General features: G+C 41.2%; 1 pseudogene; it reads left to right on the top strand.

Annotated features, from left to right (window-relative positions):
- Nucleotides 1–1293: 1293 nt before the first annotated feature.
- On the top strand, nt 1294–16397 carry LOC138827384 (chromodomain Y-like protein; annotated as a pseudogene).
- The last annotated feature ends 1736 nt before the right edge of the window (nt 16398–18133 follow it).

The raw sequence follows: 18133 nt of genomic DNA, 5'->3' as shown, positions 1-18133 counted from the left end.
TAGAACTGACCAGGTTGGATGACCCCAAATCTTCTAAGGTTGCTGGGTCAGAACTGAAGGCAGGCCTGGCCAAGGCACTCTCATTCCTCAGTGGGTTAAGGATTGAGGCCAAGCTGTGATGGAGGCACCACCCATCCTATCTACCAGTGTTTGACTAAGAACATTATTGTTTTCTCTTAAGTACTCATTTATGAGTCTTTTCATGAGTCTTTTCTGGTGGCTTTGGCTTGTTTCTTTACACTTTTGAAGAAGTAGTTCTTGGTTCATAATTAATGACTCATGCCTCACTCCTTAGAAAACTCCTGTTGATAATTTTACCAGTAGACCACCATGTATTTTTCAGGCATGACTTTTGTTTTCTCCTAGCCAGAGCTCTGCATTCATTGCCACACAAGCTAATGTGGAGGTGATTCCTATAGATAGGTGATTTTTTGTCCAATTGCTAAGTGTAGCATCTCCCTTATTCTCATGTACCTTAGTAATTGTATCAAATACTTAATAGAGTTCTTGACAAGTATGATAAACAAAGTTCAGAGGTGAAGATGCAGCTCAGTGGTAGAGTACATCCCTGGCAAACACATGACTCTCAGTTCAGTCCCCAGCACCAAAAGGAGGAAAGGCAACAAATGTTAGGCTCAGGAGAGGATACATTAGGACTCATAGAAAAGCAGCACCCAGATTGGCAATGAGGAGTTGTGAAATGAGGGAACATTGGTAGAATATTTGTAGGGGGGAAGAAGAAAGCCCCTTGATGTGTGTACCCTTTTAGAAAGCAGAATTAACCTCTGGTAGTCAGCCTAGGCCGTGGAAGGAAGAAGCCATGACATTTATGTTACTATAATGGGACCAGAGTGTAAAGTGGCACCACCATACCAGGCCATGGCCTGACAAGAACAGACATTCTTGCATTGGAGAGATGTCTTTTGACCACTTTGGCCATGTTAATGATATTTCCTTATGCTGTTTCCTTTTTCCTTCCAACTTGTCATACCTATAGCAGATCCTGTCCAGGAGACCCATTCTCTCTAATCTTATTCTCTAAAAGTCTCCTAGTTTATAGCTGCACATATCCTAGACCAAAAAAGTAGGGGGTAGATACTCTGTCAGACATAGATTGAAACTGAAAGGTATCTTTAAAGTAGACTTTGACAAGGTTCTGGTATTGACAGTCTTGTGTTGATATGTGCTGTGATTGCAACCAGCTTCTGGTCTAATTCTGAGATGACAGTGGGAGAGAAATGGTGATAGGACATTATGGACCACTATGGTTTCAAACCCTTCACAGGTACATCTCCATTCATGGATGTGCTATCAGCCAACATACAGATGTCTGTTAAAGGGGTGATGGCTGGGAAAAGGAAATTTATTGGCCACAGATGAGACCAGCCTTTGGACAAGTGGTTGCATTTCAGTGTGAGGCAAAGAGTGCCTACCTATACAGAGATATTTTTCAGGAAGCAAGATGATTCACTCACATCTTCTTATCCACAAAATAATCTGAGAATAACTCTGGAATCCCAGAGGTGAGAGTCATGTGCTTTGCGTTTCTACACGACTGCTTTGATTCATGGCTCTTTATGCTCTTCTGAAACCTCCTTCTGAGCTGGCCCACAATGTGCCCAGGAGGCAGGAATCAAAGGGGACTTGGAAGCTTGGCTGCTAATCACTCTGGCCACACTGACTTGGGGCTGTAGGCATGTGCTGGGCATCTGCTCTATTCTAATGGTATGGGCTCCAGTGGGAGCTTTGGTTCTTACCAGGAGAAGGTAACAGTGCCTCTGTTTTTGAGCCATCTCCCAGGTCAGGATGTCTTTATCTGCAAAGGCTTGAGCTTTGCCATATCTCTCATCATGACAGGTTTCTTTCTTTCTTTCTTTCTTTCTTTCTTTCTTTCTTTCTTTCTTTCTTTCTTTCTTTCTTTCTTTCTTTCTTTCTTTCTTTCTTTCTTTTTTCCTTCCTTCTTTCTTTTTCTTTATTTTGTTGGTCATGGGACTTGAACTCTAGGCCTAGGGGCTGTCTCTCTGTTCTTCAGCTCAAGTATAGCTCTCTATCACTTGAGCCACAGTGCCACTTCCAGTTTTCTGGTGGTTTCTTGGAGATAAGTGTCTCAAGGCCTATCCTTCCCAAGCTGGTTTTTTACTGGCATACTCAGATCTCTGCCTCCTGAGTAGCTGGGTTTATAGTCAAGGGCCACTGGCGCCCAGTTTGACAGGTTAATTGTTTGCTAAACATAACAATGGCTGCATTCTGTCCTGGGAAAAGTTTCCCTATCATCCTACAACACTGATGGTCTTAGTGTTGTGGCAGAGCACACAGCAAGGGGGCTTTCTATGTATGCATATTGACTAATACCTGAAAAGGCAGCTTGCAAAGGCCAAGGAGATTGTTGTTGAAGAGATTGTTTTTCAAAAGCCCCTAGTGCTAGGAAGGCTCTGGAAATGCATACATCTCAACTTGCACTGGGCATTTCCAAATTTTAAGTTCTAGTGTTGTTTCTTTTCCTTTGTACACAGCTTGAGTAGGTTGTTCCAGACAAGGAAAGCTACCTACAGAAGGTCTGTGTGCTAGCTACACTCATACAGAACAAGCAGTTCAGGGCTTGATTTTTGGTACATTTTTAGACTGCAATCTCTTCACTGGTGAGGTTTTTTAATGTTTCCAAGATCATTTTAAATGATTTTTTGCCCTCTCACCATATCATTTAGGTTTCTAGCCTAAGCTAAATTAGCAACAACAATAACAAAAACAACAGACTGGACTCACTTGTAAAGTAGTTTAAAGTGCCACCTGCTGTTCAAACTGCAGAAATACCCATTTCTTGTAACCTTCAGAGAAACAAAGGCTTTCTTTTTATTATTATGATTATTATTGTGAAAATACCATACAGAGGGGTCTTTAAAATGCTTATAGTAGTCTGTACCCAAAGTGGTCCTTATCATTGGAACTTATGGTGACTTCCTGGTGATAAAAGAAGTCCTGAGTGCCCTGAAAACAGCCACTGCCAATGACAGCAGGTCTATCTCAGTGCACCCGGCAGCATCTTCTATTGTGGCCTGGACTTAATTTACTTCATAGACCATCTCACCGATGATAGAAAGAGAAAAGGCACCAAGATGGCAGATGCAATCAGGTTTGCAGAGCCAATGTGTTTGCATCGGGGTTGGGGTTAGTTTTCCAAGTACTAGAACTGAAGATCACAGCCCTGCATAGGCTTCAATGTCAGTCATTTAAGTCAATTGACTCAATTAACTCATCTGCTCTTTCTATGAGTCTGACATTAATGACTGCTTATCAGAGGCCAACAACTGAAACCCAGCAAGTGCTCGGCATGTTGGCTAAGAGTGCTGTATAGATAATGTACAGCTGCATGGTACTTGTGCTGTACACTTCTCCTATGCTTCCCCGAATTCTAAATATTTCTAGTAGAGAGGAAAAAAGCTGAATCAGCTAATGAACACATCTTACATCTGTTGGGTTGTTTTAATAGTATTATGGTTTGATTGGACTCAAAGCCTCATACATGCTAGGCATGCATTCTACCACACCTCCTGCCCCCATCTTGCTTTAAGTATTTTAAGTAATTTTTGGGCTTTGCTCTTCCCTCACATACACCTCCCACAGAGCTGGGATTTCAGGAATGAACCACCTAGCCAGAATAATTTGTTGAGATAAGGTCTGCTTGCTAAAACTTTGCCTAGACTAGCCTTGGATCTCAGTCCCCCCCATCTCTGTTATTCCCCAAAATAACATACCTATGGTTTGAAATATTATAATCCCATTATTATTCTGAGTTCTCAGATGTGGTGCTAGAAGGCATTGCCTTCTTACTTGACTTGAAATTATAAACCTTCATCAGTGGACATAATTCTGCTCTAGACTATCAGAACCTCATATCAAAGTGTAGACACTGCTCATTGTTAAATCATAGTTCAGGATATGTTGCATGTCTTTAAGCCTCACTTTTTACACACACACACACACACACACACACACACATATGCACACACATACACACAAACACACACACATACCATTGTCTTCAGTGGTGACTTTGTACATCTTCTGTGAGACCACCTGAGTCCTCTCTTATGTATCTTAGAGCTTTTCTTACCAATCTTGCTGCTCTCCAGTCTTCTCCCTCCTCAGGTGTCCAGTCTCTGCCCTTGACAGTGGCTGAGGCTTGTAGTACTGGGATTAGAGAAAGAGAAAAGATAGATACAGATATTTAAGTAGAAACCTCATCTCATGCACTTTTAGGTGATTTTAGATGATTGTTTTCATCAGATCCTCACTCCTATTACTTCTCCCAGCCTCCCTATGCCATGTCCTTCTCCTAGATCCCACAGAAGGCTCAGCTGATATTATAGGAAACTGAAACATTGTGCTTCTGTGAAACCTGCATTGCTGCTGCTTTGAGTAAACGTATTTTTATCAGCGATAATTTTGCTTAATGGAATATGGGAGAATCAGAAAAAACTACTTATTTAAAGCAGTTTCACTTAACCTTTCTCTTACTCAGTTTATTTAAATTAACTTTATATGCCTATGAGGGACATAACACAAAACAATATTTCTATGTATTGTATTTTTGCTTGTTTCTGTGGTATCATGACTCAAATTCCTTAAACTTTTTGAGGCAAAGATCTTCATTGTGGCAAATATTCAGAATGGAAGGAAAGGGAAGTGATAATGGAGATCAATTAACATCTTACATCATCCACTGTCCAGGGCTGCTATTTCCACTATTGGAATTGATGATACCCAGTTTGCAGATTCATTGTCATCAAATGGCCCTTACATCATTGATAAAACTGAGTATCTTGGGTTCCCTTTATAGCATTGGACTTTTGATGTCTGCATACTATGTGTCTGAAGGACCCAAGAGCAAGCTTATCTCCACAGAAGTGAGGTCTCCTCTCATGATAGAGTGAGATAATGTGCAGACTTTCCAAAGGAAGAGGCTATTACTCAGCACTCCTATATTACAGGATTTGGAGAGAGAACAAACCCGTAAACTGGCCCTAGAACTTGACCTCTTCCTACTCATTCCTTTCTTCTTCAGATAATAAAGCTGAGTAAGCTGAGGAAGGAAGCACACTACCTCCTAATTCAAATTTTGTTGCCTGGTTTCCCCAGACAATTCCTACACCCTTCCTTGAGGGTTTGACCTAATATCTGATCTTGTCAAGTGTCTTCTCAGAAGGAATTCTATTGAATAATAATGTCTTCAAAAACTAACTTTGTGGAAAATCTTTCCTTCCCTTCCATATCTAAGACAGCCTTTAACTCAGTTCACAGATAATCCAGTGGGAACAAATACAAATTGAGTATGCTGCATTGTACACCTATTAATGTTTATGGGCTTTAATATTAAGTTTTAAAAGATAAGTATAAAAACCAGGGGCCTGCTGGTTCATGCCTGTAATCCTAGCTACTCAGGGGGATGAAATCTGAGGATTGCAGTTTGAAGCCAGCTGAGACAAGAAAGTCCATGAGACTCTTATCTCCAATAAACTACTAAGAAAAAGCTGGAAGTGGTGTTGGGATTTAGTTGGTAGAACACTAGCCTTGAGCACAAAGAGGCTCAGAGACAGTGCACAGGCCCTATGTTCAAGCCCAATGGCTAGCAAACACAACCGCATGTATACTTAACAAAACTGTACACATTTCCTCTTTAGGTCCATCATGATCTCCTACCACTAGCCACACTGCCGCTGGATTTTTGTAGTTCATGATCATACAGCTTTGTGGACTGGAGAGGTCTCTCCTGACAGGTCATTTCTACAAAGATTTGGTGGGTGGCTGTTTTAACAAACTGAGTTTCTGTTCAACTCATGTTTACAAATGAGTTTACACATCATCATTGCACCCTTCCTCTGAGCAGGGCTGCTGATGAATTTAGCATGGACCTCTGAAATAGAGACATAATTTTATTTGACATTATTATCATTCCAGGCAAAAATTGAAATTCCAGTTATAAAACAATGTATCAATCCTATTGAAATCCTGGTATTGATTTTCCTCAAAGACTTTGAAACCAGAATTTTTTTTAATCTTGAAAATGTAGTACAGAGGGGTTACAATTACACGAGCAAGGTAATGAGTACATTTCTTTTTTTGGGGGGTGGGGAGTCCGGTCATGGGCCTGAACTCTGGGCCTGGTCACTGTCCCTCAGCTCTTCACCTCAAGGCTAGCGCTCAACCACTTGAGCCACAGCACCACTTCCAGCTTTTTATTTCTGCTTCTGTGGTGTTGAGGAATCAAACCCAGAGCCTCATGCATGCAAGGCAATCTCTGTACCACTGAGCCACCTTCCCAGCCCAAATGAGTACATTTCTTATCAAGCATTGTTCCCTCCTCCTTTGTTTCCCCTTACCATCCCTTCCCATCTCCCTCCCCATACCATGCCAGAGTTGTAAAATTCATTTTTTGACATAACGTCTTGTACATCTCATTGTTGCAATGGGTCCACCTGTATCCCTGTTTAAACAATTTGTTTTTTCCCTTCCCCTCCACAAATTATAGCAACATCAAATACAGTGAAAACAGGGATTATACTGAGGAGGAGGGACATAAAAAACCACAAAACAATCATCTTATAAATATGTTTAAAACAATAGCAAGAAAGAAAAAATATGAGTCCTTATCTTGGGATTCATTTCACCTAACATCAACTCCTCTGAACATTTCTGCTTGTCTCAGACATATACTAGTCATTGCAAATAAGGGAAACCATGGGACCTGTGTTTCTTTGGGCTTGAGATGAGAATTTTTTATGTATGTACAAATATATCATGGGAGAAGCATGGAATCATGGACAGTTTTTTTATTCTTATGTTTTCATGTACCACAGCTTTATTGTTAAACTCCATTGTGAGCTTTCGAATAATGCCTTGGGCCATCTCATTTAGAAACCTTAGATATTAGTGTGGCTTATTCTTTTAAAGGATCAATTCTTGCATAATGCAAAACATTACTTACCTTGGGGGCAATTGGCAAGGCTGAGATGAGGTTGGCCTCACCTAATGGACTACACCTCACACCAGTTGCTGGAATCTGCTGCATCTGCAAGCCCTGTTCTCCTGTGTTCCTTACAAACCTCCCAACCTCCCTCCTTACAATATAATCTAGCTGGAAGCAGTGACTCACATCTGTAATTCTAGCTACTCAAAAGTCTGAGATACATCCAGAGGATTTGTGTTAAGACCAGATCAATTAGAAAAGTCTGTTAAAGTTGAGCCTCCAATGATTAGTACAAACAGGACTGAAAGTGTGATTCAAGTATTCAAGTGCCAGCCAACTAAGCAGAAGACCCTGAATTCAACTGCAGGACTTGCACAGGGGTGGGGGGGGGAAGGGAGGGGGAGGGGAGATGCAGCACTATATTCCATCTTGATAGTATTCAGAGGATGAGGAACTAGTAGGAAGTGCCTCAATAGCTGTTGTCAGTCAAGCTCTGGCTTAGAACTCTGTATATGAAAAGTTTTAGTTATTCTTCAAAGGTCAGGCTCAAACTACCTATAAAGAATCACTTTATATGTATGTAGGTATAAGTTTATGCTTTGATCTACTCTGTGAAATCAGAACAAGAGACTACCTCTGAAAACAGAATCAGCTGTATGGTGGGGAGGAAGAAGCAGATTCCCTATATAGTATAGCATCAACCTCCCTGGAACTACAAAGCCTATAAAACAAACTCCAGCACAGCATTGGTTGTGTTTTATGGCAAGGTCTTGTCCCCTGCAAAGGCCTCCCTCTCCCATGTCTGCTTTGCTCTCCAATTTCCTGTGGCAGTAGCATCCAACAACACATAATGGGATACAGGCATTGAGATGCTTGCTGATCTTTATTTCCAACCTTATGTCTTAAATTAGCTTATCTCCATGTCCATAAGTTAATTTAGTCCAGTTTATAAGACCTTAGAAAATACGTGTTTCCAATTCAATGTGTAAAGTCTCCTTGCAGGGGCAGGTTATATCCCTTAGTCAATAACCCTTCAGTCAGTACCAGACAATCTTAGTGCCAAGTTCACTCTGAATTTTCCCTTTTCTTGGATACAAGAACTCCCTAAAGTCAGTATGATCCTTGGGTCTTCAAAGAGAGAAAGTTGGAAATGCTATATGCAATAGTCAGAGTGGCCAAGAGCCACTGTAAATATGAAAGCCCTTCTGGCTATGTCACCTACAACTGGTGGTAGCAGCGACACCTGTGTAATATCCAGGCTGTAGGTAAGCCTTTACAATCTGCAGCAGGTAGATCCACAATCTACCTTTTCTGGGAGGAGGCTTTTTAAGAAATCTTAATTTTTATGATTTGCATAGTTTCTGCTTGGCAACTTCCAATCTAGAATAGATTTTTGTCATCTGCTCACATATGCAATGTTTTTACTTGTTCCCTCTGTACTTTTTTAACTTTAGAAACTTAGTGAATACTTTCATCCAGTTTAAGAAGCCTAATTTTGTAGCAGTAAAAGGCCCAGCCATTGGACTAGGAGCATCCACATGGCCTCTTTGTGATGTGGTTTGGACCAAGGAAAAGGCTTGGTTCCAAACACCTTGTACCCCCGTAGGACAGAATCCAGATGGCTGCTCTACTGATATCTTTCCCAAGGATATGGGAGGCACATCTGTGAGCACCTTGGTTAAAAACTTATTTTAGACAATGTCCTAAGAACCTGTGCTTTGGGTGTTGTTTCACTCAGGGTATCTTGTGTGTTCTCTGGGGACATTTCATCAAACCCACTTGGTTCATGTAGTGCTGTAATACTTCCCAGGAGAAGGCCTTTCCTCCCATGAGGAGCCTCCAGATTTACCTAAATCACACTGATACCCAGTTTTCAATCAAGAATTTTCTTTTACTTCACTTTAAAAGCTGCCCTTTTAAAGTGGCAGTGGGATGCCATGCACTAGTGGCTCACACACTAGCCTTTTGGGAGGCTGATACCAGAATTGCAGTTTGAAGCCATTGTAGGCAGAGAAACCCAAGAGATTCTTATTGCAATTAGCCTGGAAAAAGCCACTAGGGATCAGTGGCTGGAATGGTAGAGTGCCAGCTTTGAACAAAAAAGAGCTAGGTTAAGAGCCAAAGGCCCTGAGTTCAAGTCCTATTATACACAATATCCCCCGCACCCGTACCCACACACCTTCCCCAACAAACACACAAAAGCAATTAGGGAGCAAACTTGCACAAATAAAAGAAGCAGGGAGAGGGGTTCAGTATAATTTTGTGGTTCATTTTTTCAATATTTAAATTGGTCCATTCATGATGAGAGATTGTGTTTGTGTTTTCTCAATTACATATACCTTGTTCCTTAGTTCTAGAGACAGACTGAGAGTGTTGGCAGAGAGGAGAATCCACAAAGATTGAATTCTGTTGAAGAGAGGGACTGGATGTCAGATTGTATAGGGGACAAGTGCAACTCCTCCAGCTCCACCACTGAGTGTCCCATAGTTTGACCTGGCCAATTGGCATGATGCTGTCTTTGTACCCATCAGTGTGGGGAGTGCAGGAAGACAATTGTGTCATGGAAAATGACTGTAGCTGAGGGAGTTGCAGAAGGAACTGACAGCCCACAGCTGAAGTAACAGGATCTCCCTTTGGGGTTCACAGCTAAGTTTACCTCCTCATGTAGAAATATCCAGTATCCAAGGGTATCACTTCCTTGGGGAGCCTACAATGAGGGGAGATAGTACAATTTCAGGCAATCTTTGGAGCAATTAGAGTACAATGAAGAAGAAAATGTGTGTCTCCTCTCTGAAATTCCAGAGGGTAAGAGTAACTGAGGAGAGGAAGCTGTCAGTCACTGCTGAATTGGTAGGGTTGAGAAGGAAGGCACATTGGAGCTGGGAGTCACATGTGTAATCCTAACTATTTAAGATGCTAAGATTTGGATGATCATTATTCAGGGCCAGCCCAAGTCAAAAACTGGGTGACATCTCCTCTTAAGCTATCAATTAATATCAACTTCACTACAACAGGAAGCTTAAAATAGGTGAGTCCAGGCCCAGGCATGTACCTGGATAGGAAGCAAGACCATAACTAAAAAATGACCAGCACAAAATAGGAATATAGCTCACCTACCTAGCAAGTACAATACTCTGAGTTCTAACACGAGTACCATGAACAAGGTTAAGCATGGTGACCTCGGTGCCCCAGTGTGATTCACTGAGATGGCTGCAGCATCTGTTGCTCTGTAGGCTCCTGCCAAAGAGGAACAGTCCATCGACATCCCTCAATCTATGCTTACCAAGACAGCAAATGCTGAGCAGAACCCCTCACAATGGCCAAGGATGGAGGTTTAGTTGGAACTTTGGCCCCTCAAAGGAGAAGAGAGCAACGATCTGCAGGACCAGATGGACTCCTGAGTGAGAGAAGGGCAGAAGGAGGCAATGTTGAGGTTGGTACGGGGTTTGTGTTTAATGACTACTATGGCTTCAGTGGAAATGTTCTGACTTTGATTAACATGTTTTATGACATGTGAATCAAGGGAGAGCTAGGGCAGTGAGGGAAACACACTTGTGTAAATTTTCCCTAGGTTGAAACTTACTCTAAAGTCTAAGTTGTTTTTGAAAACTGAAATGTGGAGAAGTTGATAAAAGAGCACAGCTGCCCAGTACTGGCACTGTTCTCTGTAGATTTACCTGCCCTATCCATCCCTCTACTGGTGGGTACTTGTCCCCAGGGTGCCTCATACCCCATCCCAGTGTGCTGCTCAATCCAGAACAGCTGCTGTTGGGCAGGGAGGATCAGGAAGCCCTGATGCACTCATGTGCCAACAGTGCCTCCTTCCCTTGGAGGCACAACACAATCCAGAGCTCTGCAGCACCCTATCATTGCTATGAATTGGAGTCTCCAACACTTGGGCTTTGCCTGCATTATTCCCCCACACCTCCAGACCAGCCTTTTGGGGACTTCTGAGACCTGGAGGATAAGAAAGGGAGGCCTGGAGGCAGCTTCTCTTCCCATTGGAGCACTGAGTTTGCCACAAGGACCTAACAGGCTGAGAATCTTGGGAATGAACAATGCAGGGTGGCTAAACTTTGATACTCTCTGCTAACATGTCAGGCATTTACTGACATTTATATTCTAGCCCTCTGTGTCCACCAAACCATGGCCATTTGGGGTGTGTGTGTATGTCTGATAAGTCAGAAAGTGATTGCTAGCAAACAAGAATGACCAGTGCTAATGGGTTCATATGGTTGACTGTACTGGCCCTTTATGAGAGATCTCTGGTAGATCTGAATGTGATGTTGCAGTTGACAATTCTTTCCATCAACCCATCCCTCTATTTATCATTCATTTCACATCCTACTCCCTACTTTTCCAGCTCTCTGACCAGCAGTCCAGGTTAACACTCAGTACTGTTCAGCCCCAATACTTTGACATCAAGTAGATGACCAGTGCAGTCCCATTTGGGGTTATTTTCCTCTTCTTGTCACTATAGGATGATACTGTAAGGAAGTGGCCAGTCCCCTCCTTGGCTTGCATACCCACACTGTCTGACCACAACAAATCAATTTCTATAAGCTCATAAGTTCTTAGTAAGTATGAAGGTGTATTCTCAGAAATTGCATGCCACGTTTTAGGCTCCTGTCTTTCTTCACCTGTAGCCTAGCATACCTTCCTTGGGCAGATTACTGAGTTTTTCTGAAACTTTGCCAGCAATTTGAGAAGAGTAAGGGTTGGACTCAGGTCTCAGCCTCCTACTTTCCTGATATCCAGGAGTCCCACACGTACAAGAGAGTATTCTGCCCTCACCTGGGATGTCCATGTTTAGCACATGATGGTATCGCATCAGGTCCCATAGTGGTCCACCTGGCATTGAAATGCTTTTTTGTCCATTTTACTATGCTGTGTCCACCTATCCCTACCTGATTAAGGGTAGATCTTTAAGCTCATTGTGAGTTATTACTGAAGAAGCTGACTTGCTAGCAATTAAATGCTAATTCTACCACTAAAGAATCCTTATTTCCAGGAAAATGTTAAGATCATTGTAAACAATAATCTGGGGGAATGTGTGGAGGTGCAATGGTATGGGAGGATGAGGGTCAACTAGAGGAAAGACTAAGTAAATATGGATAGGTAAACACCATCTAACCAAATGGCATTTTGGAAGTGGAATCTTTGTAATGAATGTTGACAGTGGTAGAATTCTTGATGGTTCATTGTGTTTGGAAAGATAAAAATTAGTTTGAAGTCTCTGCAACATAAGCACGTGCAACTTAATATTATCAGTGTACACAACAAGTGCATGAGTACGTGAAGTTGTACACATACACACACATACACAAAGTTGGAATTGAAGAGATGTTATTAGTACAGACCTGGGACTAAAGGACCTGTGCTACAAGCAGCACAAGGTGACCTATACTATGACAGCTCTTGCTCATATTGTATGCTCACCGTAAGCCATACTTCCAGACCTTCTTTTGCGATTATTTTGAAGGTGGGATCTCAAGACTTTTCTGCTTAGGCTGGTCTCAGAGCCACCATCCTCCAGATTTAAGCCTACCTATTAGCTAAGATCACAGGTATGAGCCACAAATCCTGGCCCACTGCTTGTGTGTTTAAGTGGAAAATGGTTAACAGGGGGCTGGGAAGGTGGTTCAGTGGTAGAGTGCTTGCCTTGCATGCATGAGGCCCTGGGTTCGATTCCCCAGCACGACATAAGCAAAAAGAAAAAAGCCAGAAGTGGCTCTGTGGCTCAAATGGTAGAGCACTAGCCTTGAGCTGAAGAGCTGAGCGACAGCGCCCAGGCCCAGAGTTCAGGCCCTACAACCGGACCAAAAAAAAAAAAGAAAGAAAGAAAAGAAAAGAAAAGAAAATGGTTAACAGCCTTGAATCAGTCATGTCATTCACACTCTTGGCAAAATTCAGGAACTCCTTTTATTGTCTTGCACATCCAGTCATTTGGAAAAGTGAAAAGCACAAGTCAGGAAAGACTCCCTAGTAAAAAACAGATGTGTATGGAGCTAGCTGGGAAGATGGACCACCATGACAGTGTGCTGGCTAGAGACAGATGGCTCCAGTTAGACCAGATGGAGAGAACCAGATAAGGGCATGAATAGAATGTAATGGAAGAGAACGATGTTAGAGCTATTGGCTGACTTTCAAAGGGCAGAAAACAAAAAGAAGTAATGAGACTAGGCATGGTGGTACATGCCTATGATCTGCATACAAAGGTAGCTTAGCCCAAAGTCCTACTTAGATTAGACCCTATCTCAAAAAAGAGAAGTTACTGAGAGAACAGAGTGGAACCACTATCACTGAGTTATCTGGACCTGAACATATTGGCATATACTATTGAGAATATACTTCTATTGGCTAGCAGGACTAGGCTGTGGCTTCCCTACTATATGTTGAGAAAGAAAATGATGCTCTAAGATGGGAAAATGCAGTGGTCCTAGGGCCCTTCTCCTTTATCCACTCTCACTTGTCTGCCTTGAAGAACTGACTTAATATAAAGAACAAGGTTTAGTGAGATTTCTGATAAATGTTTACTTATAGTAGATCCTTTTCCCCCAAGGACAGGCTGCTTAGTCAACCTGTGGATTAGCAGAACATTCCACACTCTTCAGATGCTTATGATCTGTCCAAGACTGTGCTCAAATGCCAGCCTCACTTAGGGTGATGTTCAGAACCTTGCAAGGCTTTCTGCTGAGGAACAGGTCCCCTGCCACTGTGTTCATCCTTCTTGCCTCTCTTGAAGGGTGGTGAGTCAGCCATACCTGTGCCCTCCAGCATTAGTTCGTGTGCTATGTGCACTGCGTGGAAGTAAAAAAGCAGTGGAAACTGTAGTGTCCTGTGGGCAATTTTCATGAAGATTTAATCTCTTGAGAAGGGAGACTCTACCCACTGCTTGTTTACCTGAAGCCCAGAAGCTCTGGGTCTGATTTTCAGCACTGCCAGGGAAACACAGAAGGAAGTCATCATTTCGACCCATTCTCCCCTCCTCACCCTGCATGAGCATCTGGGAGCCTGTTGTTGGAATGGTAAATCCAGACACTTTCCTCTGAAACCAAAATGAAAACCTGGGACAAAATTAAAGTCAGTGTAAAGTGATGTATCGATTTATACACTATTACATGTTGTAAAAACAAAAGGATGTTCACTTCCTTCATGCAGTCATTCGAAGTCATGTGTCAGACTCACTCAGCATGGCAATAATTTTGGGAACATCAAAGTCCTGGCTGCTTTGTCTCTTATAGTTATATCCACATGGTGAAATTTGATATCCAGCAGTAATAGCTCAGCCATTAGAACATGGGCTCTGTCTCAGGAACAAGTCACTTTTTGTAACTCAGAGAGGAAAAGAAACCCCAGACAGCCATTCTATGCCTGGCTCACTTCCATAAGATTAACAATTACTTGGCCTTATTTATGGCTCATTTTCTTGCATATGAAGAGTTCACACATGGGAGCTGACTTTAGAGGACAGAGTGCAGATAAAGGAAGTTAAAACAATAACCTCAAACACAAAGTAGACCTTTTCTAGTTCACATTTTTGGAGTCCATATGATTCTGAATGAGGTTATGTCTTTCTCATAATAGCTCAACCCATCTGCCCATTGGATCATGACTCTACACAATTCATAATTAGTGTCTACTAGCACATGTGCCACAGGATCTGGGGTTTGTGAGTAACCATCCTCATTGTTGACATTGGGGGATGAGGCTTCCTCTGTCTGCTTGCATCATGTTTCACATCTCAACACTCTCCTTCCTTTCAGGCCAATGAAATGATGCTCAGTGGTTGGAAGCTGACCTCACAGGAGACTTGTGGCAAAGGCCTGGTCTCCCAGGTTTCTGGCCAGGGAAGTCATGGTTCTAGTCATGGAGCTTGCCTCCTGTAATACAGTTGCTCATGTAGTTGTTTCTTTTACATGTTAGTTTTTTAAAAAATAAAATATTGGGTTGGGAAGGTGGCCTAGTGGTAGAGTGCTTGCCTAGCATGCATGAAGCCCTGAGTTTGATTCTTCAGTAACCACATATCCAGAAAAAGCTGGAAGTGTTGCAGTGGCTCAAGTGTTAGTATGCTAGCTTTAAGCAAAAAATGCTTAGGGACAGTGCACAGGCACTGAGTTCAGGCCCCAGGAATTGCAAAAGTGAACAAATTGTCGATCAGCTTTTACCACTTCAGGCCATAAAAAAGGGTAACAAGGCTCAGGACTGTTGCTACAAGAGTTCATGTCTTCCCACAAACAGAGGGATAAGGCTCCTGTCTCTCACTTTCCAGTACCCAGAAAACCCTAAAATGGTGAATGGATCAATAAAATGTGGTATACATGTATGAGGTTACATATATATATATATATATATATATATGTATGTATGTATGAGGTTACATACATACATATATATATGTATGTATGTATGAGGTTACATACATGTATACCACATTTTATATACATATATGTATATATAGATATAAATATATACATATATGTGTGTATATGTACATATATACATATATACATATATAAATGTATGTATGAACACACACACACACACACACACACACACACACACACACACACACACAAACAGAGAGAAATCCCACTCATCCGTCAGAGAGCATGATAGACTACCATTTGTAATAATGTGTAAAGACTGGGAAAGAATTATATTATGGGAAGTAATCCAGACCCAGAGAACACAAGCTGCATGGTTTCCCTTATTTGTGGCTGCTAGAATGTTCCAATAAACCCAAAAGCAAATACATTCAGTTGTATGCTAATAGTTACAGATGAAGTAACTGAAGTATAGTAGACTCTATGAAGAGCAGAAATAGTGTGGTATTTTTTCCTCTAAAGAAATGTTTAATGGTCTGCCAAGAAAACAAAAACTCTCAAAGTTTGTCTGGCAATCCATTCACTTGTTAATAACTTAGTAATTAAGGATGCTCTCACCAGAGTGGGCAAGAGTAAACGTAGTAGTCAAACACATTTTAGTGACTAAAATTCCAAAGCTTACCTACATCACAAATAAATGTATCATGTTTAAAATTTTAATCTATTTCTATTTCCTGACTTGCCACACCAAGAATTATTGTCTTACAAGGGAATATGAAAATAAAAACATCCATTTGTGGAAATGAACATGAGATTAGTTGTTCTTTCTTAGAAGTTTGTCTCAATGAAAACAAAGAATTAAACTTAAATGCTGAGGAAAATAAATGTTATTACTTCATTATACCATAAAAGCATGTAAACTGTGAGCAAGGTAAATATGACAGGCAAAAATAAGGCAAATAATAGAGTTTCAGTGAAGTAAATTTCTTTTTTCTCATTGCTATCTAAAACTCTCCATCTCTGTGTTCTTCTAGTACACAGCTGAGAATCTTGCAGACCTCTTAAGGACCAGAGCAGAATGGACAATCTCCACACAGGCCAGATGAACACAGTGAGTTGACAAGTACCCAAGGAGTGGGTGTTTCAATATGGGAAACTGTTGGAATAATTATTGTTTCCTCATAATCCAGACAAATGTTCACGCCAAGGTCCAAAAATGTCGAAATCAGGCTTATAAAGGCCACAGGTGAAAAAGAAATAATCTAACATGAAAGTTAAATGTTTCAAACAGGAATGTGGTAATGCATGACTGTTATCCTAGAACTCCGGAATGTGAGGCAGGAGGATCTTCACTTTTAGTCCAGCTAGGCAATAAAGTCAGGTCCTGCCTTAGGAAGCTCAGGTTTCCTACTATCACTTGCCAAAGAATAACTACTTGCACTAGAAGCACCATCTGAAATTTCCATGGCACCCTCTCCATCTTCACATTCATTGCCTTTACTGGTTTCTTCTCTGTCACTGTCCATTTTCTAGTCAATCAACTGCAGTTCATCTCCCTTGGCCCTATCTTCTTTCTGTACACAAATTGTTCCTGCCAATAGTGCCAATCCCATTGTTTCTCTGTATTTTAAACAGTGTCCTATCTTCATCTGATTGATCATTTTCACTGGATCTCCATGGTATACTTGTGAGCTCAATTACTAGATGTGGTTGTTTCTTTGGTCTTGGAGATAATTCAATATTTCAATAATTCAATATTTCAGATGTCCTGAAATCCCTCTCCAAACTTGAGCCATGCTTCAGAGAGGGAAGCATCAACTGTGCCCACTCTCCTAAGACTTGTTCTTCTGACCTGTGGTGGACTCTTTTGGAAAGGATGGGTACTCTATGTCCCACTTCCCTTTCCACTTGGATCTGCTGGTGCCATCACCAGAGACATAGTATCAGCCTATGATAATAGACTTGTTTTGAGAGAATAAGACAAAAACCAATAAAGGAATCACAAGGAAAGTATATGGTGTTCAGTGTGAAAATAGAAAATTCATAGTGAAGCAAAACTTATGCAGGTCATACCTCCATTTTCAGAGGCCATGAAGGTCAAGCCATCATACTAGTTCTTCATGTCTGTGTGTAACATATATCCTCATGCTCTTCTGTGGTCATGTAGATCATACTGACCACCAGGAGTCACTGGAAGTACAGGACACATTGGTGCAGGGGTGGAGGGGTTCTCCTGGAGGCCTTTTTTGGCACTGACAGGCCAGCAATGAGGGCAAGAAGGAGGCAGCAGTAGTTGCAGGGATTACTGCCAATTATTAGATATTAAATTATGTCTCCATTTAATGATGCATCCCAGTTGAACAATTAATAAAGCATTAATTAATAATTACTCAATATCCCATTATTGTTTATCATATATGTACATATACACATATATATTTACATATTTTATAGAATGAGACAGATGTCTTATATAATTAAATTATGCATCATGTGTCACTACCTATAATTCGATATTTAATTATGTCTCCATGTAATTTTTATTCTGGTAATGCTTAATAAAATATTAATAAAACTTAATACACTTCCTATAATTGTTGCATCTAATTTAATCTAGAATGATTCACTAATTCAACCCTTTATCATTTATTGTAGTGACAATTATTCCACCTATGACATTTATTACATTTATGACATCCTATTACATAGCATATAGATTTGCATCCAAATTATACATCCTACCTGACACTGAGCACTTTCAAAGAAAAAGAAAACATGTCATGCTTAGCTTCTCACTCCAAGATTATACTTTTGGCAGTGCTGGGATCTAAATTCAGGGTCT

The sequence above is a fragment of the Dipodomys merriami genome, unplaced genomic scaffold (assembly GCF_024711535.1).
Source record: "Dipodomys merriami isolate MVZ:Mamm:240054 unplaced genomic scaffold, mDipMer1.0.p SCAF_155, whole genome shotgun sequence".
NCBI classification, from domain to species: Eukaryota; Metazoa; Chordata; class Mammalia; order Rodentia; family Heteromyidae; genus Dipodomys; species Dipodomys merriami.
This window is presented reverse-complemented; position numbering and strand designations above follow the sequence as displayed.